Source organism: Balaenoptera physalus, assembly GCF_965194825.1.
Source record: "Balaenoptera physalus genome assembly, chromosome: 2".
In the NCBI taxonomy this organism is placed as follows: Eukaryota; Metazoa; Chordata; class Mammalia; order Artiodactyla; family Balaenopteridae; genus Balaenoptera; species Balaenoptera physalus.
Genome location: NC_138883.1, coordinates 68,477,515 through 68,501,815, shown reverse-complemented (window position 1 = coordinate 68,501,815; position 24,301 = coordinate 68,477,515). Strand labels below are relative to the sequence as shown.

The 24,301-nt window shown below is 36.0% G+C and overlaps 1 protein-coding gene and 1 long non-coding RNA gene across 6 annotated transcripts in view; one reads left to right on the top strand and one right to left on the bottom strand.

The window, feature by feature from the left end:
- Positions 1–24,301, top strand: part of LOC309656174 — an 822,990-nt gene that overhangs the window by 375,947 nt on the left and 422,742 nt on the right. The gene's annotated exons all lie outside the window — the stretch shown is intronic.
- PRKD1 (protein kinase D1) overlaps positions 1–24,301 on the bottom strand; it is a 466,527-nt gene that overhangs the window by 307,787 nt on the left and 134,439 nt on the right. The window lies entirely within an intron of this gene.

Here is a 24,301-nt window from a genome sequence, read left to right as displayed (position 1 = left end):
TCCTGCACATATGACTGTGTACATGTGAGATTTTCAGCTTAAAAAAATCCAAGAAATGGAATTGCTAGATCAAAGGGCAAGAATATTTCTACGTATTTTAATACATATTCCACAACTATTCTACAGAAAGGTGATTCCAAGTTTATACTCACATCAATGACATACAAGAACAGTCATTTCCTGACATCAATTATTACTGTTTTCGTCTTTACCAATTTAAAAGGTGAAAACCAGTCTCTGAAAGATGTTTTGTGTGCATTTTTATTACAAAATTTCATAAGCTATTGGCAAGATCTTTTTTTTCTAATGACCTGTTTCTATTCTCCAAATCCACAGAAGTAGAATCACTGGAAGTGGGTCCCAGGACTGCATTTTTAACACGCTCAGGAGATGATTCTCATGAACACTCAAATCTGATAATCACTAGCCCATATGTTAATGTTTATAGTGCTGAACAGCTTACAAAAGGTTTGGCTTACTTTGTCTCAAAAGAGCTACCCAATAAGCAGGTAGAACAGGAAGATCCGGAGATACTTCCAGAAATTTTAAAAGAAAAAGACTCAGAGAGGCTTAATAACTGTCCAATGTCCCACAGCTAACAAAAGAGAAAACTCTTCATAATATTACAAAACAAAGATAAGAAATTCTCCAATTCTCCAATTTCAGAAACCTTAAAATTGTGCATCTTAAGTTAGAGAATATTTGGTAGTAAATTGTGTGACTTAGCCAACTCCCATTTAACCTTAAGGTTAAAATTCAACACATAGGGAAGCATTATATAATGTTTTTGTGTTTCAAACTGGTATTTTTAGAAAGGAATTAAAAAGAAACACTTTAATAGAGAAAACAAGGAAGAAGCATGTGTTGGGGAGGAAGGTGTGGTCCAAAACCCTCAGTAAGTCTCTACACTGATGGAACCCCACAAACAGCTATAACAGATCCAATGCATGTTGAAAAGGGGAGTATTTTCTATGACCAGATGACAAATGCCATATTAAAGCAACCTTGTGCACTGCAGTGCAATGATCTCTGATGTGGAACCATGATCCAGTGGGAAAACAAGTGTTTTGGAGCAAAAAGACCTTTGCCATTTACTAGTTATTCTTTCTGTCACAATTTCCTAATCTGTAAAATAGGAACAATTCCAATCTCACAGCATTTTTATGAAGATGGAAAGAAAATAAGTAAAGTGATCTGTATCTGGTAGGTGCCTAGTTACTCTAATTTTTTTCTAAAGATATGATTAAGAATTAGAGTTGCATTTCTGAAAGACTGACTTTCTAACTTGGCAGAAACTATGATCTCATAGTATTTTGACAGCTTAACTAACTGTTCAGTGCACAATAGCTGTAGTAGGCAATCAAGCAAAACAGGACCCACCAACAAGTCTATTAAACCATCAAAGAAAAGTTCAGTTATTGCTGAAGAGAGTGTGATGTATAGTTAGTGAAAAAAAAGACTTCTGCAATACTCAAAATATTATCTGCATATGAAGTTTAATTTGGAGGGCATTTCATGCAAAAGTAGAAAACTAATAATGCTTTCCTGGGACTTCCCTCACAGTCCAGTGTTAAGACTTCATCTTCCAATGCAGGGGGTGCAGGTTCGATCCCTGGTGGGGGAGCTAAGATCCCACATGCCTTGCGGCCAAAAAACCAAAACATAAAACAGAAGCCATACTGTAACAAATTCAATAAAGACTTTAAAAATGGTCCACATGAAAAAAAATCTTAAAAAATAATGCTTTCCTTTCTTGAGGAGATAAGCTTAAATGCCAAAGTAATGGAACAGATATTGGTCATGTATGCTATATCACTAAAGACAGACATATAATACTTTAAAATCTGGGGAAAATTAAGATTTTTTAAAAAAATAATTTGGTAAGTTCTCCAGTAGAAATCATTCTTTTCAATGATTTTTGATAAAAGATAAATTCTGAGTACTAATGTTCAAGAAATAGTAGTTAGCATTTTCTTATATATTGAAGTGATTCTCAAAAACAATCTAGTATAGTAATATAAAGCTACCTATGTTTCTTGAAATGTAAAGGAATATAGGACATATCTCAAACATTATGCACCCCTTTAAATTTAAAACAAGTTGAAATTGAAATAAATTTATCCTAAAACTACTAATTGTTTCTTATATTCATCGTGTTTGCAAAAGTAATATATCCAACTTTTCAATCCTGGATTTTGCAGTTCTACATTTATGTGTATTTTTGCACATTAAGAAAGTCAGGGACTCACTCTATAATGTTTATGTGGGTCATTAGATATAATAATCATCTACGTTTTAAAAAAAAGAAAGAGGCTACTTCATTTCTTAAAGGATTAAAAAAATTTCACTACATTTTAGTTAATGTGCCTAAGGAAGCCGTGGAGTGGTCTGTGATCTCCTCAGGGTGAGGCATGGTCTTTTTCTCTTTTTACATCAACAGGTCTACGTTTGCCTAGTGCAATAAAGACACATTATAAAATGTTTATTGAATAAATGAATCCCACATTATTCAAATACTGGTGCTTTTCATGGATAAGATGTAATGCACTTCACATTTCATCACTTCACTGGGTTATTAGACTTCTTAAGACAAAGCACATCAACATTATATCTTCCAACATAACTAGATTAATAATTCTGAGCAAAATAGAAGACACTGTTATCACTACTCATGTTGGTTTTGTTTTTAATTGAGCTGGCTGAAAACTGGACTAAATAGGCTCCAATTCACTCCAAATGATCAGGTGTGCCCACAGATACAAACTGCCTGAGGCTTCCTTTGCTACACTTAGTATATTTTAAAATATTCCTTTTAAAATAAAAAGAAAGATATATTTTGAAGAACGAATCAATATTAAGGCTCTTATCCGGATGATATTTTAGAGGACATAAGGCAGAGAATACCTCTGTGGGCTGGAAAATTTTAATACTCATCCAGAAGGTTGATTTACAATATCTTGATCATTGGAGTATTCTGAAGTTTAATTGATTAATATTTATGAAATGCTCAAAGTGCAAATTCTCATACTTATGATGCAAATATGAAAATATTTATACCAAGGTTAGCACTTGCTATTTTGAATTCAATCCACAGTTCACTAAGAATCAATACAAGCACACACCAGCAGAATGCAGTTTACATCAAATAAATACAGTATTTTCATAACACTGAATTTAGACACATTTGTAAATAAAACTCAAACATCTCTTGATGAGAGTTTCTATGATATAAATCAATTTTCTAGTTTTCAAACCTTGTCAAAAAATTACAGAATCAGGGGAGAGGGTCCCAAGATGGCAGCATAGGAAGACCCTGAACTCACGTCCTTCCACAGACCCACCGAATCTCACCTACATATAGAGCAATTCTGCCTGAAGAAGACCTGAGGGCTGATTGATTTTTACATGCAGTTTCTGCAAATAAAAGGACCACACAGAAATGGGTAGGAGGACAGAGACACAGTATCCAGAAGAACCCAACTCCTCATGCTATGACCTACAATAGGGAGGGATACTGCTGAGGGGCCAGAATGCAGACTCACTTGCCCTGGGACACAGTGATAAATAGCAGTTTAAAAGGCTGGGCTATACAGGAAGGAAATCCATTTACTAACACTAGAGCTTCTGTCAAACAGGCAGGAAACTACTGGAGTCCTCTCCCAGGCTGGAGGCACCAGCAAGAACCACTGTTCGAGGACCCTCAGGACTACCAGTAGCCCATGCCCCCTCCAGCCACAGCCTTCCTGTCAGGGTGGACACAGGCACAGTGCTCCCCAGGGACTGCCCCCAGCCCAGCCTGCCCCATCTCCAGCCACCCTGAGGAACCACACTACCCAAAGACTACACCCAGCCAGGGCTCATTCCAGCTCCAGCTGGCCTGTCAAAGCCACCAGCACAAGCAGTCTACACAGGGGACACTCCCACATAAAGCCAATTCTTCAAGACCAGGAGAAGTAGCAGTTTTGCCTAATTCATAGAAATAAAAATCTAAAGTTGAACAAAATGAGGAGACTGAGTAATATGTCCCATACAAAAGAACAAAATAAAATGCCCAGAAAACACCCTAATGAAATGGAGATAAGTAATTTATCTGATAAAGAGTTCAAAGAAATGGTCATAAGAATGCTTACTCTTTGGAAGAAGAATGGAGAAACTCAATGAAAATTTTTTTAAAAACTTAAAAAATAGAACTGAAATTAGAAATTAGAACTGAAGAATACAAAATGCACTAGAGGAAATCAACAGTAGAGTAGATGATACAGAAGAACGGATAAGCAATGTGGAAAACAGAATGGTGCAAATAACCCAATCAGAACAGCAAAAAGAAAAAAAGATTTTTTAAAAATAAGGAGATTTTAAGGAACAACATCAAACATATTAATGTTCCCATTATGGAGGTCCCAGAACAAGAGAGAGAGAAAGGGGCAGAAACCATGTTTGAAAAAATAATGGCTGAAAACTTCGCTAATCTGAGGAAGGAAACAGACATCTACGTCCAGGAAGCACCAAAAGTCCCAAGCAAGATGAATCTAAAGAGATCCACACCAAGACATAGTCTAATTAAAATGGCAAAAGTTAAAGGTAAAAACAGAATTTTAAAAGCAGCAAGAGAAAAACAACTAATCACATATAAGGGAAATCTCATAAGACTATCAGCTGATTTTTCAGTAAAAATTCATAGGCCAGAAGGCAGTAGCAAGATATAGTTGAAGTACTGAAAGGAAAAAACTTGCAACCTACAATGCTCCATCTGGTAAGGTTATCATTCAGAATTGAAGGAGAAGCAAAGTTTCTCAGACGCAAAAACTAAAGGAGTTAACACAACTAAAACAGCTTTATGAGAAATGGTAAAAGGTCTTCTATAAGTGGAAAAGAAAAGGCCACAACTACGAACAAGAAAACACAGGATAATATAGGAAAAATCTCACTTATATATAGTAAAGTCAGTGCATCAGCCACTTAAAAAGCTAGTATGAAGGTTAAAAGAAAAAATACTATAATTAACTATAACTACAATAAGTAGTTAAGGGATACACAAAATAAAAAAGTGTAAAATACGACTTCTAAAACAGAAAATGTGAAGGAAGGAGGTAGTAAAAAGGTGCTGCTTTTAGAATACCTTCAAACTTAAACAACTATCAGGTTAAAACAGGCAGCAATATATACAGGCTGATATACATATGAACCTCATGGTAACCACAAACTAAAACCTTACAATGAATATACGCACAAAAAAAGAGAAAGGAATCAAAACATAACACTAAAGAAATATATCAAACCACAAGAGAAGAAACCAGGGGAAGAAGACAGGAACAAAGAAGAAATACAAAAATATCCAGAAAACAATGAACAAAATGGCTATAAGTAAAAATCTATCGATAATTACCTCAATTATAAATGGACCAAGTGTTTCAATTGAAAGACATAGCGTAGCTGAATTTATTTAAAAAACAAGACCCATCTATATACTGCCTACAAGAGACTCACCTCAGATCTAAAGACACACACACAGAATGAAAGTGAAAGGACAGAAAAAGATATTCTATGCAACTGGAAATCAAAAGAAAGCCAGGGTAGCAATAATCATATCATCCCTTAAAACAAAGACTATAACAAAAGATAAAGAAAGGTAATACATAATGATAAAGGGGTCAATTCAACAAGAGGATATAATATTTGTAAACATTTATTCACCCAACATAGGAGCACCTAAATATATAAAACAAATATTAAAGAAATAAAGGGAGAAATAGACAGTAATACAATAATAATAGGGGACTTAATATCACACCTACATCAATGGATCCATCATTGAGACAGAAAATCAATAAGGAAACACTGACCTTAAACAACACATTAGACCAGATGGACTTAATAGATATACAGAGAACCATACATCCAAAAGAAGCAAAAACAAAAACAAAAGAAAAACATTTCAAGTGCACCTGGAACATACTCCAGGGACAGATCACATTTTAGGCAACGAAACAAATCTCAATAAATTTAAGACCAAAATCATATAAAGCATCTTTTAGACCACAATGGTATGAAACCAGAAATCAACCACAAGAAGAAAAATAGAAAAAACATAATCACATGGAGAGTAAACAACATGCTACTCAACAACCAATGGGTCAACAAAGGAAACAAAAAGAAAGTTTAAAAAAAAAACACTTGAGACAAATGAAAATGGAAACACAACTGCCCAAACTCTAAAGGGTGCAGCAAAAGCAGTTCTAAAAGGAAAATTAATAGTGAGATAGGCCTACCTCAAGAAACAAGAAAAAATCTCAAATAAACAATCTAAATGTACATTTAAAGGAACTAGAAAAAGAACAAGCAAAATCCAAAGTTAGTAGAAGCAAGAAAATAAATATTAGAGAGGAATTAAATGAAATAGAGTCTTAAAAAGCCACAGGAGAGCTCAATGAAACTAAGCTGGTTCTTTGAAAAGATAAATGAAATCAACAAATCTTTAGCCAGACTCATCAAGAAAAAAGAGAGAACCCAAATAAATAAAATTAAAAATGAAAGAGGAGAAATTACAACCAACACCACAGAAATACAAAAGATAAGAGAATACTATGAACAGTTATATGCCAACAAATTACACAACCTAGAAGAAATGGATAGATTCCTAAAAACATACGATCTTCCAAGATTAAATCATGAAGAAATAGAAAATCTGAATAGACCAATTACTAGAGACGAAACTGAATCAATAATCAAAAAACTCCCCCTAAACAAAATTCCAGGTCCAGATGGCTTCACAGGTGAATTCTATCAAACATTTTAAGACGAGTTAATACCTATCATTCTCAAATTATTCCAAAAACACTGAAGAGTCAGGATCACTGCCAAACTCAATTTACAAAGCCTGCATTACCATGATCTCAAAACCAGACAAAGACAATGCACAAAAAAAGAAAATTATAGGTCAATATCCCTGATGAACCTAGATGCAAAAACCCTCAACAAAATATTAGCAAACCAACTAAAACAATACATTAAAAGGACCGTACACCGTAATTAAGTGAGATTCATTTCAGGAATACAAGGATAGTTTGACACTTGTAAATCAATCAATGATATACACCCCATTAGTAAAACAAAGGGTATAAATCATATGATCATCTCAACAGATGCAGAAAAAGCAAAATTCAACTTCCATTTATGATAAAAACTCTCAACAAAGTGGCTACAAAGGAAATACCTCAACATGATAAAATCATATATGACAAACCCATAGCTAATGTTATACTCAATGGTGAAAAACCTAAAAGTGTTTCCTCTAAGAAGAGGAACAAGAAAAGGATGTCCACTCTTTCCATTTTCATTCAAAATATTATTGGAAATCCTAGCCACAGCAATCAGGCAAGAAAAAGAAATAAAATGCAACCAAATTGGAAAGGAAAAAAATAAAACTATCAGTATTTGAGGATGATATGATAGTGTATACAGAAAACCCCAAGGACGCCACCAAAATACTATTAGAACTAATAAATGAATTCAGTAGTTACAGGATACAAAATTAATATAGACACTAATAACAAACTATCAGATAGAGAAATTAAGAAAACAATCCCATTTACAATTGCACCAAAAAATAAAATAAAATAAAATAAAATACCTAGGAGTAGCAAGGAGGTAAAAAACTTGTACTCTGAATCCTGTATGACACTGAGGACAGAAACAGAAGACAACACAAATAAACGGAAAGATATACCATGCTCATGGGCTGGATGAATCAATATCATTAAAATGTCCATACCACACAAAGCAAACTACAGATTCAATGCAATCCTTATCAACGTACCCATGGCATTCTCAGAGAACTAGAACAAATAATCCTAAAATTTGTATAGAACCACAAAAGACCCCAAATAGCCAAAGCAATCTTGAGAAAGAAGAGCAAAGCTGAAGGTATCATGTACCCAGATCTGAAATTATACTACAAAGCTATACTAATAAAAACTGTATGGTACTGGCACAAAAACAGACACCTAGATAGATGAAACAGAATAGAGAGCCCAGAAATAAACCCATGCCCATATGGTAAATTAATCTACAACAAAGGAGGCAAAAATATACAATGGGGAAAAGGCATGCTCTTCAATAAATGGTTTTGGAAAAACTGGACAGCTACATGCAAAAGAATAAGACTAGACCACTTCTTACACCATGTACAAAAATACATTCAAAATGGACTAAAGACCTAAAACCATAAAACCATTTTTTTCCTAGAAAAAAAATAGGCAGTAACCTCTTTGACATTGGACTTTGAAATATTTGGGGGGGGGGGGAAATGTCCCCTCAGGCATGGGCAACAAAAGCAAAAATAAGCAAATGGGACTAAATCAATGATGTTAGAACACTTCCTCACACCATACACAAAAATTAACTCAAAGTAGCTTAAAGACTTAACTATAAGACATGACACCATAAAACTCCTAGGAGAGAACATAGGCAAAACATTCTCTGACATAAATCATGGCAATGTTTTCTTAGGTCAGTCTCCCAAGGCAAAAGAAATAAAATAAAAATAAACAAATGGGACCTAATCAAACTTATCAGCTTTTGCACAGCAAAGGAAACCATAAACAAAATGAAAAGACAACCTATAGAATGGAAGAAAATATTTGCAAATGATGTGACCTATAAGGACTTAATGTCCAAAATAAATGAACAGCTCATACAGCTCAATATCAAAAAAGCAACCAGGGCTTCCCTGGCGGCGCAGTGGTTGAGAATCTGCCTGCCAATGCAGGGGACAAGGGTTCGAGCCCTGGTCTGGGAAGATCCCACATGCCGCGGAGCAACTAGGCCCGTGAGCCACAATTACTGAGCCTGTGCGTCTGGAGCCTGTGCTCCACAACAAGAGAGGACGCGATAATGAGAGGCCTGCGCACCGCGATGAAGAGTGGCCCCCACTTGCCGCAACTAGAGAAAGCCCTCGCACAGAAACCAAGACCCAACACAGCCATAAATAAATTAATTAATTTAAAAAGTTGTTATCACAAGAAAAAATGTGTAATTATGTACAGTCATGGATGTTAACTAGACTTATAAAAAAAAAAAAAAAAAAAAAGCAACCAACCCTATCAAAAAATGGGCAGACGACCTAAATAGACATTTCTCCAAAGAAGACATATAGATGGCCAACAGGTTCATGTAAAGATGCTGAATATCTCTAATAATTAGAAAAATGCAAATGAAAACTACAAGGTATCACTTCATACCTGTCAGAATGGCCATCATTAAAAAGTCTGCAAATAATAGGGACTTCCCTGGTGGCACAGTGGTTAAGAATCCACCTGCCAAAGCAGGGGACACGGGTTCGAGCCCTGGTCCAGGAAGATCCCACATGCCATGGAGCAACTAAGCCCGTGGACCACAACTACTGAGCCTGCATGCCACAACTACTGAAGCCTGCATGCCTAGAGCCCGTGCTCCGCAGCAGGAGAAGCCACCACAATGAGAAGCCTGCAAACCACAACAAAGAGTAGCCTCTGCTCGCTGCAACTAGAGAAAGCCCGCACGCAGCAACAAAGACCCAACGCAGCCGAAAAGAAATAAGTAAATTAATTTTTTTTAAAAAGTCTACAAATAATAAATGCTAGAGAGGGTGTGGAGAAAATGGAACCCTCCTACAATGTTGGTGGGAATGCAAATTGGTGCAGCCACTATGGGGAACAGTATGGAAGTTCCTGAGAAACTAAAAATAGAGCTACCATATGATCCAGCAATCTCACTCTTGGGCATATAACTGGAAAAAATAAAAACTCTAATTCAAAAAGATACATGCACCCCAATATTCACAGCAGCACTATTAACAATAACCAAGACACGGAAGCAACCTAAGTGTACCCTGAGAGATGAATGGATAAAGAAGTTGTGGTATAAACACACACTTTCCTATTCTTACTCAGCCATAAGAAAGAATGAAATAATGCCATTTGAAGCAACATGGATGGACCTAGAGATTATCATACTAACTGAAGTAAATCAGACAAATACAAATATCATATGATATCACTTATATACAGAATCTTAAAAACGACATAAATGAACTTATTTGGAAAACAGAAAAAGATTCACAGACATAGAAAAACAAACTTACGGTTACCAAAGAGGAAAGGGGGGATGGATAAATGAGGAGTTAGTGATCAACAGATATACACTATTATATACAAAATAGATAAACAACAAGGCCTTACTGCATAAAACAGGGAACTATATTCAATACCTTGTTATAACCTATAATGGAAAAGAATCTGAAAAACTACGTATATAGAAAACTGAATCACTTTCCTGTACACCAGAAACTAACACAACATTGTAAATCAACAACAACAAAAAACGAGCAGAGGACCTGAATAGGCATTTTTCCAAAGACATACAGATGGCGAGCAAGCACATGAAAAGGTACTCAACATCACTAATCATCAGGGAAAAAGATAAGAACAACAAGTGTTGGCAAGGATGTGGAACAAAGGGAACCTTGGTGTACTGTTAGTAGGAATGTAAACTGGTGCTGCCACTATGGAAAACAGTATGGAGGTTCCTCAAAAAATTAAAAATAGAACTACCATACAATCCAGCAATACCAATTCTGGGTATTTATACAAAGAAAATGAAAACACCAATTCCAAAAGATGTATGGACTCCTATGTTCACTGCAGCACTATTTATAATAGCCAACTATGGAAGTAACCTAAATGTTCATTGGTAAATGAATGGATAAAGAAGGGGTGTGTGTGTGTGTATATATACACACACACATATATACATAAATATACACACACACACACTGGAATACTAGTCAACCATAAAAAAGAATGAAATTTTGCCCTTTGTGATGACACAAATGGACACAGAAGGTATTATGCTAAGTGAAATAAGTCAGACAGATAAATATCATATCATTTCACTTATATGTGGAATCTAAAAAACTGAACAAGTAAAACGAAACAGAAACAGAGTCACAGATACAGAGAACAAACTGGTGGTTGCCAAAGGGTGGGAGGGACAGATGAAACACGTGAAGGGGATTAGGAGGTACAAACTTCCCACTATAAAATAAATAAGTCACAGGAATGAAAAGTACACATAGAGAATAGAGTCAATGATGTTGTAACAACTTTGTATGGTGATAGATGGTAACTGGTCTTATTGTGGTGATCATTTCATAATGTATAAAGGTATGAAATCAGTATGTTGTACACCTGACACTAATATACTATTGTATGTTAGTTATAACTCAATTAAAAATTAAAATAATAATAAAATGAGGAAACTGAAAAGAAAATGTAGAATCAATTTATTTTATACAATACACCCTTAAACATGAAGAGGTTGTTCATGTAAAATAATAATTTACCATGTATGATTTTGCCCATACAAGCCTGAATTTATGACCTTAATAAATGCTACGAATGAGATGTCATCATAGCTAGCATAGACTGCTTAGAATGTGCAAAGCACTGTTTGTCCTATAGACATTATTAACCTGCATGATAATATTATTAAAAAATCACCAGCAGAAACTAACACACCATTGTAAAGCAATTATACTCCAATAAAGATGTTAAAAAAAAAGTTACTATGATGCATAGACACTTATTATCCCCATTTTACAGAAAAGGCAATTGAGATCAAAAGTAAATTGCCCGGGGCTTCCCTGGTGGCACAGTGGTTGAGAATCTGCCTGCCAATGCAGGGGACACGGGTTCGAGCCCTGGTCTGGGAGGATCCCACATGCCGCGGAGCGACTAGGCCCGTGAGCCACAATTACTGAGCCTGCGCGTCTGGAGCCTGTGCTCCGCAACGGGAGGGGCCGCGGCGGTGGGGGGCCCGCGCACCGCGATTAAGAGTGGCCCCCGCTCGCTGCAACTAGAGAAAGCCCTTGCACAGAAACAAAGACCCAACACAGCCAAAATTAAATAAATAAATAAATTAAAAAAAAAAAAAAAAAAAAGTAAATTGCCCAAGGTTACTCAGAAAGTATGTAGCAAAAACAGTATTCAAACCAGGCCAAGTGAGAGCCAGTGTTAATTAAAAACCTTTGGCTTTGGAAAGGGAAAAAGAAAACTCTTATAATAACCCTACTATAAAGCACTTTAAAAGGTAAAGCATTAAGTTCATTAATTCTATGAGTTTTCAACTCCACATGTATCATTTAATCAACTTACACTGGCATCTGATCCACAGTAACATGAAAATGTCAAACTATTTCATCAATAAAATTATCTTCCCATCATAACACTGCTGGGTCCTTTTCAAAACACTCACTCAAGCCATTTTTCTTTTGATTGTTTCAACAACCACCCCCGTAGTAGGAATAAGAGAAACTGTTATCCCTGTTAGATGAGACGTAAAAATGTGGGGACTCAGGATTCAGAAGTTAGGAGACTATCAAGGATCCCAATGCTGTTCACGTTTACATCTCCAGTGCTTAGAACAGTGGTTGGCATATAGTTAAGTACTGGGTGTACATCTGGAAAGACCATAACCTGGGTCTTCTACTCGGAAGCCAGATTTCTCTTTCCACTCTGTCATGTTGTCACGCCTCTCACGGGGCACAACGCACAACGTGGAGCAAGGTGCGTTGGAATTGTGATGAATTCATGTTCATGGCAAGAAACTCATTCAAAACACATTACGGGGGCTTCCCTGGTGGCGCAGTGGTTAAGAATCCGCCTGCCAATGCAGGGGGACACGGGTTCGAGCCCTGGTCTGGGAAGATCCCACATGCCGCGGAGCAACTGGGCCCGTGAGCCACAACTACTGAGCCTGCGCGTCTGGAGCCTGTGCTCCACAACAAGAGAGGCCGCGATAGTGAGAGGCCCGTGCACCGCGATGAAGAGTGGCCCCCGCTTGCCGCAACTAGAGAAAGCCCTCGCACAGAAACCAAGACCCAACACAGCCATAAATAAATAAGTAAATTAATTAATTAATTAATTAATTTAAAAAAAAAACACATTACGTTTACGGGAATAAATTATTTTTATCAATAATATGGATCTTCAAAGCAGTACCAAAGCCTTCTAAAAGTGAGGCAAATAGAGTAAAGCTAAAGCATCAAATTAATAGCCGCTTAGCTGAGGTTGTCACTTCCTTTAGAAGGTATTTTTGAGGGATTGAATATTTCTCTCCTCCATGGATGCTCCAAGGATGCAATGAGGTACTGTTCTGAAAGTACTCAACATAACAGCCTTGTTCTATAAAGATTTGGTCATTTCAAATAAGCCTAATTCAAAATGACAAAATAAAATCTGCACTCATAGAATCCTCCAATTCTCACATGACCCTGGCTGTCCAACCACAATTTTTGTAAAAAAATTAAGAAAAGTAAAAAGAAAATAATAAACATCTGTCTTACCCCAAAACAGAGATAACCGTTATTAGGATTTTTATTCATTTGTTTATATTTTGGCTTAGCTGAAAAAGGAAAAAGAAGAACACGTGTGAGGACAAAGGAGAGGTAGGAACAAATTTTAAAATCCACACCATAAAGTCCTATACACCTGCTCTCTGGGCCTCAAATTTGCCTCTAACTTTTAGGACAGTCATCACAAGTTTGAAAAATGTTAATTTCACACTTCACACTTATCAATGAGATTAGAAGCCTAGGAATAGCTTCAGAGACGAACAACTATTCTCAGAACTAAAGTCTGACAGGAAATTCTTCTGTAGGTTCCTTATAAAGAAGGCTGTACATCATAATGAACAATGTATTGGGCCTCACCTTAGACCTGAGATTCATAGGATCATACGGACTAACCAACCTAGAAATTGCTTAATGGCATCATGACGAGCAATTCTACATTTCACTAACGCAATGCCTTTTGGCACACAGCTGTTTAACATAACTGGATTCAGGAATGTACTATAAAAGATCTGGGAGAATGGATGGACTCTGTGTCCTTCAAGCAATTCCCCTTGAAGCCCATCTCTCTCACATAAGATACTACTAAGGAGCAAGTATCAGTATAATGCCTGGAGCATAATTTTTCTTCGTTGCTAGTAGAACAAAGAAACACATATCCTGACTGACAATAAAACTAACACGTAAGGAGCCATAAAAGCTGAGCACTTAAATGCAAGGCATCCCCCCTTAGAAAGAGTACTGTTACAACACCAAGATTCTCTCCAAAACTCATTCTGAAGACTTTCCAGAACTTTAATTAAAAATAAATATTAAAAAATAAATAAATAAATAAATAAATATTAATATTTAGGTTCAAAATAATCTGGGGAAAAGAGGATGAAGGGATAATGACTGGGGAACAAGAAATTAATTATTAATAAAACAAAACTGGCTATATTTTGATAACTATTGAAGTTAGGTTATAGGTATATGGAGCCCATAATTAAAAAGTGAAAATAAAAATCTACTAAAGTATCCAAAGAAAGCCTAACATGGTACAGTACTAGTCTTGATGTACTCTTTAAGATAAACTATTTGTGAGGATACCAAGAAACCTAAATATGCATCTACATTTTATATTAACTATACATGTTTTTAACAAATACATATATTTTACAGGTACAAATACATATGCATATATATAATTGCTTCTTTAAAATCAATTATAAGCTTGGAAACATAATAAGTTTAGATTTAGAAAAGTTTATAGGTACCTGTCTTTATGGCAATAATTAATTAACAGGATCAGTCTCTAGTCCGGGCTCCTCGTAATTTCAAATAATAAAACTTATCCATTTAGAAAAGAACATTTTCTTTGTGTTTTCTATAACAGACATCTAGCTCATTCAAAAGTATTATCAAATGATTAAGACACAAGCTAAAGGGATGAGGGGCCACTGCTTTTTCAGGTTTATTAATCTGCCTGGAAATGTTCAAGATGTTCTATAGATATAGTCTGGTGGCTAAGTACATGAACTTAGGAGCCTAGATGACTAAATTTAAATCCCAACTCTGTCATTGCCTATGTAATACTGGATAATTCTTCCAGTGACCCAGTTTCCTCACTTGTAAAATGAGGGTAAAAGTTGTTATCTACCTCTGGGGTAAATGAGTTAGACTAGGTAGGCCCTTTAAGAGTAGTATAGTAATGGCTGACAAATGTTAGCTGTACTGGGGATAATACTCACAATAATAATAATAATTGCTAATATTATCTTAAGTGACCTATCAGAAGTTGATTCCTACTGATGTTTATGCCAATGGTCCCTTACTGAGCAGGTTCTGATAGAGCTTAAATGATCAGGGCTATATGCTGAGTTCAAATAAGTTAAATCACGACTGATTCTTATTCATGGATTCAAAGGCCAAGGTGAAGTTAATAAAACCTAAAAGTAATTTGATATTATTTCCAGTTAAAAGAGGTGGTACAAGAATAGCATCCAATTCCTGACTGTTCCTATTATAAAAAATCAGTGGCCTCAACAAGACTTAAGATTTTTAATTGGAAATCAGTTTGGACAAAATGCCAATAAATCAATAATTTGTGGATAACACATGGTACTTTTTCTGAAGACAGTTTAATTGTACTCTGGGACTGCCAGATGACTGATGTCACCTCTAAAGCTGATTTTCATATGCACAGCACACTGACGGTGTGAGATGAACCCCATCAAGATGAAAGAGCACACCTTCAAGGGAGTCAGAGAGAAAATTCTTGGAGGAGAAAGGCAGGAAGGTCACACTACACCATCAAGAGTGTTGTAACTTGGCCTAATTCATGAAATTTAACCAAGTTTCTCTCCAGGAACTCTTAGTCTTCCATATCCCTGCACCACAAGGAATTGGGGGGAAGAGGGGGGTAGGGTCACTAATCCAAAAATAAACAGGAAGAAAGTTTTTTTCAATATCAAGAGCTCGACTCTTAAAATGCTGGGTAAAAGATACACTTGATGACTTTAAACAACTGTTTGCCAGTGGAGAAAATTTTCACTGTGAAAAATCCAAGTTGAGATAACTCCTGCTCTCACCAGCTTTTTCGTTCTTTATAAAATCTTGCCAGGAAAGGTGGGGACCATCCTTGTATAAGTAGCCTAGAAGCAGGATAGTTTTAAACAGAATCACGGGTACAAAATCACTACTGTTCCACCTGTTAGGAATGATTGATATGGGGGTGTCATCTTCCCTGGCTTGGCACCAAGGGCTGGGAGAAGCCCTCGCCAGCAGTGACTGTTGAGGTTACATAAACTTCTGGCTGACAGCACGCAACTCTTTGCCCAAATAGAGTGGTTATGTACTTGGGTGATCACAGATTCCTCATCCAAGGACTGGATGTTATGTTAAAAAGCAACAGGGTTGCAGAAAATCAAATATGATATCCACCCAGTGGTGTTTGTGACTCTGGAGAAAATCAACTCAGACATTTAAGAATGTCCTAGAAGACGTAAAACTGCATGAGAACGTAAATTATGAAGGAAAAAAAAAGATACAAACAGCAGGACAGAAAATTTAAAACATGTGAGGTGTAAATCTGGATTGTCAAGAGCTAAAATTATGAACAGAAAATAAAAAGAATTAAGAAAAGACTTTAAAAAATACCCCCCCCAAATAAGATAAGACTTTACAAAATATCCCCCCAAATAAGATAAGAAAAACAAACATACACACATATAGATGGACAGGTATAGATATATAATTCAACACCTGCCATCTAGTATATAATAAGTATTAAAAGTATGAATAAAAATGATTTTCAAAAATAAGCATAACTTTAAATCATTTAAAAAGCTAAAATCTGACTTAAGAAATATAAAACACAGTAATTGTGACATAAAAAGCAAAGAAATTAAAGTAACTAAGGTTAAGAATTGGCAGGAAACAAAGAAAAGGTAAATGTTTTTAAATTGTAATCCTACTGACTCACATCAAAGCAGCCAAACTAGTGACTATTAACTATTAAAAAAGTTCCTTGCTGGAGGCCACTCTGTTGAATGTTCCCTGTTCCCTGTCAGCCCATCCGAGTTTCTCAAGTTCACTCCACAAGCCAGTGGGAAGCAAAAAAAAAAGCAAAGGGACTTCCAGCTAACATTGGTTGAATTTGTGTTATTTTCTGATTCACCCCCCGACTCCCGCAAAGACATTATTCTTTCCTCTCCATCACTGTCTCTCCTACCACTATATTTTATATGTCAGACTTTTATTATTTCCATAATTATGTTCTTAAAATCTACAGGTAAATTAGGCTGAGATTTGACAAGTAAAACACTGAAGTGTCTTTCATAATATTTCAACTAGGTATCCACTAACAACCACAAAAGACTCCTTCTGTTCCAAAGACTCAATTCAATTCAACAAATATTTATTCAGGCCCAATCATAAAACGTTTTCAGGAAAGCTTTCACTGGCTTCAAATTCTTGGCCCAGTTAGATGAGAGGAATACCAGTTCCTCAGATGAGACTCAAATCCCAGAATTTTGTGTTTGCTTGTTTCCTCAAATAACAGTCCAACTTTCTCTCGAAGTTCTCCCAAAACATTTCTAATTCACTTTTAAAAAAACCAATGATTTGAATAATAATTATGGATCAAAAGTAGAAATGAGGACTTCTAGAAAGCAAATAGATCAGATATAACTAAAGACTTAAATTTGCATACAGACTGATCACACAGTTCTGCTTCTAGAAACTTCACCAGTAAATAATGGGACAAATCTTTATTTCAAATCAGTCAGTGCCAGGCACTATTCTAGATCCCTGGGATGTAACAAAGGAGAAACAGGCAAAGATGGCTGCCTGTATGGTGTTTACACTCTCATGTGATTTACTCAATCTTATTCAATTTACTCAATAAAGACGTTCCTGAACCTTTGTGTGTAAATCAAAGTTTTATCAATCAAAACATATTTTAAATTATCAAAGACAGCTCTACAGTATTGAATAAAAAATGCAATTGCTTCTTTTGCAAAAGAAAAGACTTTTGGAGAAAAATGGACATGTCAAGATGACACTCACACTTAGGTCTTTAAGAACCTCTTCTCTGCATTTCAGGTATCTAAAGAACATTACAGAGAACTGTAAGAGCAAGCTAGGATGAAATTTTAATCTTTAAGAAATTATCCTATGGAAATTTTATAGGAATGTGTATTTTTCAAACTGCTTTTTACAAGATCAAAGTGAATTTGGATATACAGAGAAAATATCAGGCCAGTTGTTACAAAAGAAAACAGGAAAAAGGAAAGTGTTCTTTTTTTAAATTTTATTATTTGTTCATTGTGAATTTGCTAGATATATTCCATATGTAGTCTACCCAATGATGGATTTAAGTGTTGGCTATTAAATATAACAGTTTATTCTGCATCTTGCTGCTTGCTTCACTTGATTTTTCTCTCTAAAAGCAGAGCAAAAACCCCAAAACCCTATGCAGTTGTACTTTTCAAATTGAAGAAAGCAAAGAATCACTATAATTCTAAAATAAAAACTATAATCTAAATATTAATCTTAGGAATATTAACAGACAATATTAAAATATTAAAAGACAATATTAATCTTAGGAATTTTAACAGACAAGTTCAAATATAAATGTTATATATGTAGGTGGAAAATTTCTGCCATGGCATATGCATAAAGATGTTTAAAAAAAAAACTAAAACCCAAAATTGAAAGAATCCTAAATATCCAAGAGTAGGAGACAAGTTAAACATATTGTGATAAATCCATATACCAATTCTATTCAGATATTAGAAAGTGGTGCCCTGAGTGTTCTTTTATTTACAGGGGAAAATACCAAGTTAGGAGAATCATCTTATGAGTTGTGACTAGATGGTCAGGCAAGGCCCTGAGAGAGGGCCAACATTCAATCACATACTTAATATCTCTAGGAATAATGTAGCCTTAAGAGCCTTAAGAAAAAAATATGAAAATGCAGTTATTCCATTAGGTTCAAAGCTCTTTAGTGTAGATAGAAAAGGGATTCATTTATCTTAGGACTTAAAGTGATTCAAAATCCAATCAAATGATCAATCTGGATAGGAATTTGAGACTTTTCAGCACTCAGAAGTAATACATAAATTGAATCCAGGGATGGGATACATGATTACCCCCATTCTTGAAGTAATGGAATCACAGACAGAAACAGGATTCCACGGAACTGACCTACACTTCCAGAAAGAATCCAATCTCCATCCCAGCTAAAAGCACTGGTGTTTATGCAACCTTAACCAAGCCAAGAAGACAACTGCAGAATTTATATGGGGAGGGAACTCCACAAACTGTGTGGAATCACATAATTATTTCACAGGTGGAAAAACATCTTTCAAAAATGGGAATATTTGAAATTAAATATAGAAAAGTTTGAGAGTCAAAACCATGATATTAATACTTTTGTACATATTATATAAATATAATTAAGGAATTAATTTTAATTTTGGCTTATGTATATGGCAATGGAACATTTAAGAACTTAAATTTTACCATATTTGCATATTTATAAGTTTCATTTATAAAATGTATAAGAATTACTTAAGAAGATATAAAGGTTTATCAAGCAGGTGATTGCAGTATTTAAAGAAAATAGAATATATTAAATTTACAAATGCATTTTGAAATGTTTGAAAGTATCTAAATAATTGTATTTGCAAAGGATACTAATTCTTCAAACGTCCTTAAATGTGATTGTTAAAATCTACTAGACTTAAAAAATTAAACTATTTATAAATTGCACTAGAAAGATTAAGACTAACATCTGAATCTGTAACTTTAATACCTTGAATATTAAATTCTAAAACCAAAGTAAATATCTGAATAGCCTTTCTTCACACAAAAATTACCCCCAAGGGCACTGAACATTTTATATTTAAAATCTGACACAGAAAGACAGTATCGAATGAAAAGAGAAAAAGAACTATATGCAAGTTATGATGAGCATATTCATTTATAGAATGAATAGAGCTCCCTTTTGGGGATTTATCTGAATTTCTCGCCTTTTCTCCAGCGAATGTGGTATATTAGTTTCCTATTACTTCTGTAATAAACTACCACAAACTTAGCAGCTTTAAAAAACACAAATTTATTCTCTCACACTTCTGTACATCGAAGTACAAAATCAGTTTCACTGAGTTAAAGCCAAGGTATCGTTCCTTCTGGAAGCTCTAGGGGAGAATCATCTTTCCTGCCTTTTTCAGCTTCTAGCTTCAGCTGTACTGGTTCACGACCCGTTTCTTGAATCAACTCCAGTTACTGCTGTCACATCTCCTCCTACTACTATCATCTGACTCCTGTTTCCCCCTCATTGTGATCCCAGCATTCCTTGGCTCTTGGCCCATTTCTTCCATCTTCAAAGTCAGCAAAAGGGGATCCAATCCCTCTCATACCTGTAATCTTTCCTGCTTTTCGGTCTCACCTGTCTGACCTAACCTGAAGATTCACCACTTTTAAGGGCTCATAGGATGGGACTGGGCCTACCCAGTGAATCCAGGATACTCTCCTCAACTCATAATTCTTAACTTAATCACATCTGCGAAGTCCCTTTTGCCGTACCCTTTGCAGGTTCCAGGGATTAAGACGTGGACATCTTTGAGGGTCACTATTCAGCCTATTATATGTGGTAATTTTATAATTTTCAAAGTAAAAGAAAAACAATTATTTAATTGAAGTATAAAATTATAATATTCCACGTGGGGAAAATTCTAAACAGAAATGATTATACAAAATCAAGTTCCTTTTCAAGTGGTTTTAGATCCCACTGACTTGCATTATTTTCAACACTATAATTTCTGAATTTAAAATTCTTAATATTACTTCAACAGTATATTCATCAATAGAAATCAAGCATAGAGGAACAGCTATAACTCAATATTTGCTTCTTCCAGGCTACGCCTGTGAACATCTTAAGAAAACATGAGCTACAGCCTACACATTGTTATTGTGGGACAATATAATTTCCAAAGAAATTATCTCCCTTATTCGCTTTATTGTTTTTTTAAATATAAGACAAGTTTTCTAAGTAATCAAGGATATTTGTGTGCAATTTCTCTCCTTTTTGGCTAACCGCATTATATTTTCTGCAGACCAGAGAATACAGTAAAGTACACCTTGAAACTATGATAATGTTATCCCTCTGCATGTAAGTCAGTGTACTCTACCTTTGTGATGGTTGCCAAGGGTGCTGGAGCTTCAAGGCAGGCCTTTCTATTTACTTACTTGAATTAATAAGGGTAGTAGGAACTACCAGAATAAGTACAATTATTTGCTGCTTGAAACAAAAAACATACATAAGTATGACAGTATCTTGATTTACATTGATTGGTTGAAAAAAATAGAGGTCAAATTACTTTAGATACTATATTCAAAGTCAGATCTAATTAACTGGTTTATGAAATCAATTCTAAATGTTGGCTGCCTTCATCTTTAAGTTATACAGAAACTTTTGGTCAAAGGGGATAATATTCTAATCACAGTAAGGTTTTTGTTTTGTTTTTAGCTTAAGATTCCATTTAGAAAAATTACTCAATGTCACATGGTTAATATACATAATCTGGTGACTCCACGAAATAAATTCTAAGTGTAAGTTTTGCTTTTATATTTAAATATACAAGGACATTTGGCCAAAAGTCAATAAAATGTCCTAAGTAAGGTTTTTCTTTGTTGTTTGTTTTTAACTTAAAATTCCACAGTTTTTATCAGTAAACATACAATGTAAAAGAATTCTTGGAAAACAGACACGACTGGGACTATCCCAGACAAGTGGGCATCTGGTCACTGTATTTAACTCTACTAATTAGTCCATCCTCACTCTATGTTCACTTTTGCTCCCCATTCTTCCCCAAAGAATTGAATAAAAGCAAAGATCATGCAAGATCTAGTCTTTCATTCTTTGCAAATCTATGCAAGCTACAGGATGTATTTAAATACTCTAAAAATCTACATCCCAGGTGACAAGAGCTCATGCCACATGAGTAGATGGAAATAGCATGTGTCAAAGGGAAGGGCACAGAACCCTGCCGTCTGGAGAGCACTCTAGAGCTAAGCAAGTTTTTCTCAGCACTGATCGTTGGTAGAGGAGAGCCAGGCGTGAGTGACCCACCTCACCACTCCTCGAACAACAACTGATGCCGTGCCCTCCTAGCTCAGGACAGGTTATCTGAAGATAAGGCTTACAAGAACAGCAAGTACTCCACTAGGAGACATCTGGTAAATTCAGATTTCTAGTACAGCGGGACACTCTGCTCCCTGTCAGCCAAGAGACTATCAGCGAGTCATATCAAAAGATAATTCTCTACGTAACCTGTCCGTTGTACTAAAGCTCCATAGTGCCAAATATATCAGAAAGAGGCAATATTTCAGGTACCTTTCTAATCTATTAGGGCTGAGTAACTACTTTACTATAGGCTTCCCAATGGTCCTTCAGGGCAGGAACCCTTGGGATATAACTGAGTTATGATAATACTTTAAATCAAATCATGTCTACCTATATATACAACTACGTTTTTGTAAAAACAGTGCAATTAGTCTACATGGTAAGTGTTGGCCTTAGCCCTGTACACAGACAATGCAAAGGAACACACGACAATTCACAATCCAGATTGGTTAGCACTACTAAAGTGGAAAGAAAAATTCCACATGGCTTGTAATTGATTATGCACAAGTGAGACTAAGTTTACCTTAGGGTGGGGACTAATTTATAATTGACCAAAAATAAGCAAACAAACAAATACATAAAATTTATAAAAATAGGAAACATATTTGCAAAGCATAATCCTTAGCATATGCATACAGGCAATCCAAATACTTCTCAAATGAAAAGCAACCACTGACAGGCACTTTTCTTAAGACCCTTAATTATTTTCTCAAAATCTGCTCAGAATCAATATACTATTCAAGAAGAAACGATTCACTGATTTTCACGGGTACCTAAAATTCTTTACATACACTAGTCTTGAGCCACACTAATCAATACACGTTCTTAACATAGTCACTTCTTCCAAAACACCTCTGTGTCCATATTTCCTTGGAAGGAAGTGTTGTGAACCAACCCAGGAAATGTATTCACATAAGGTAATTAACTTCTCTGGACAAATAACAGTGGTGTCTGGAAATTTAAAGATGGGTGACGACTGGCTGAAAGCAAATACCAAACCAGATCCTGCCACACAGATATTTATTTTAAAAAAAACCCAACATATTAACAAGTAGATACATTACAGTTCATATGACTCCTCAAGGGTGATGCATGTCTCTAAAATACTTTAGGCGATCACCTATCTCTAATGGCCCTAATATCCCCAGTGAGAGTCCATATTTAATGTCCCTTATGCTAATTATCAATACCTGGGGTAGGTATCTTGCCACAGATGAAAGAAGCCGTGCAGTGGTGACCCCCAAAGTGGTTAGAATACCAGCTGACCGCTAACTGGGATGTGAATCCGGCATAAGGGAAGTCTTCCAGATTAAGGAATAATTTAAACTAACAGAAATAATATCACACTGTCAAAGCTGAAGTGTTTTTAAGTAAATTTCACCCAACATAAGGGAGTTTAACATTTCCCCTCCCCCTCAATTTGATAATTCCAAACTCTGTATATAGACCTATGGCCCTCCCAGCCCTCCTTGTTCTTAGGGTTACCTACAGTGAAGGGCAGAAAGAATTGGATGGTTTTGCTTTTTACTTAGCAGCTATGTGATCTGGGGTGAACGATTTAACCTCTCTGACCCTTATTTAGCTTAAAATGGAGAGAAAATGACCATCACAAAGGGCTACTGGGAAAATCAGACGCGACAAACGCAAAGAAGCCAAGACACAGACAGGCACACAGAGTCACTGACAGGAAGGTGTTGCTCTGTAGGCTCCCCTTTGCAGGTCACTGTTACCATGAGGCCCGAGAACCTTGGGCCAAAGGCTCCCAGGACAAGCTCCTCCTGAAACTCTCACAGTCAAATCCTTGTGGGTTGCTCTCTGAACCTCTCGTCTGTGGCACTCTGAAAACCTCCCAAGTGGACCAACTCTGTTTGTAAAAAGCCACTTCCATACCTCTCCCGATTGCTATGCAGGCTTTGCTTGGTGGGCTATTCGTGCTAATTCAATCCCTAAGAGGTCAGAGCTCTGCTGTCATTCTCCTTCACTGCCCGAAGGTGCCACTAGTCTCAAAAATCCCACCGGCCTCGCCCACGGTAGCCTACTCAAGTCTACTCAGCCACCATGGATTCAAAGCCATCACCAAAGCTTCACTGCCACCCCTCCTGTCCCCACTATTCCCCTCAACTCTTTTCTGCTTTTAACAATGGTGAAAGCCACAGCTGCCTGTGGCTCATATTTTCATTATCACATTCATACTTTTCATTCATTTCATAACATATATGTGAAAAAAAAAGTGGCTGCTGACA